The sequence below is a fragment of the Penaeus monodon genome, chromosome 20, assembly GCF_015228065.2.
Source record: "Penaeus monodon isolate SGIC_2016 chromosome 20, NSTDA_Pmon_1, whole genome shotgun sequence".
Taxonomy (NCBI): domain Eukaryota; kingdom Metazoa; phylum Arthropoda; class Malacostraca; order Decapoda; family Penaeidae; genus Penaeus; species Penaeus monodon.
The window spans coordinates 37,462,316-37,463,263 of record NC_051405.1 but is presented as its reverse complement, the minus strand read 5'-3'; the positions used below and the strand labels follow the sequence as shown (position 1 = coordinate 37,463,263).

Sequence of the window (948 nt, the reverse complement as noted above, 5' to 3'; positions counted from 1 at the left end):
TTTCGTCGCATAATGTAATTCATTTGATGATCACAGGTAAGTACTCACCAAACACAGGCTAAATATCTGTGGGGCGATAAGAAAATTTGTTTGATAGCAAAGATAAGGTTGTAGTGGCAAGTGCGCCTCTCGATCAGTGGTAGCAGGATGGTATAGAGTTCTGAAGAGTCAAGTGTGACGGTGTGTGTGTTGGTGTGAATACGTAAGGGCGATTTTGGGATCTAAAGCATGACATATTGAACTGGGAAAATGGGATTATCTGAAGGAAGATACGGTATGCTAAAACAATTATGCGTGTCCAAACTAAACTACGATTTTCTGAACTCGAGTGTGGTTTTCGGAACTACAGTGTGGTTTTCTGAAATGAAGTGCGTTTTTTTTAAAAAAACTGAAGAGCGACTGTGTTGAACAAAACTGTGCGTGTGTGAACTAATTCCAGGTATCATTTGATTTTCTGAACTAAAGAGCTCAAGCACTCTCATCTCGAAGACACTTGTTCAATATTCTCTCATCTCGAAGATATTTGTCCAAAATTTTCTCACCTCAAAGATACTTGTTTCGAGGATACTTGTTCAATATTCTCTCATCTCGAAGATACTTGCTTACTATTCTGTGTTCCGAAGATACTTGTTTACTGTTCTCTCATCTCGAAGATACTTGTCCAATATTTTCTCATCTCGAGCTCTATCATTTCGAAGATACTTGTTACTCTCTCATCTCGAAGATACTTGTCAACTACTCTCTCATTTCGAAGACACTTGTTTACTACTCTCTCATCTCGAAGACACTTTTTCCTACTCTCTCATCTCGAAGATACTTGTCCAATATTTCAGTCTCACGCATTTGATCTTGAAGCCGCTCCGTGCACTCTGTCCTTTCCCTTCCTCCTCGGGTTCCTAATCGGCTCTCTGGGAAAAGGCTAAGTGGGAAGCAATCAGCCTACGATAG

General features: G+C 40.2%; 1 protein-coding gene across 1 annotated transcript in view; it reads left to right on the top strand.

Moving 5' to 3' along the window:
• Positions 1 to 180: 180 nt before the first annotated feature.
• LOC119585793 (substance-K receptor-like) overlaps positions 181 to 948 on the top strand; it is a gene marked incomplete in the record, with an annotated part of 20,824 nt that continues 20,056 nt past the window's right edge. Inside the window, 1 exon segment of the mRNA XM_037934513.1 lies at positions 181 to 235.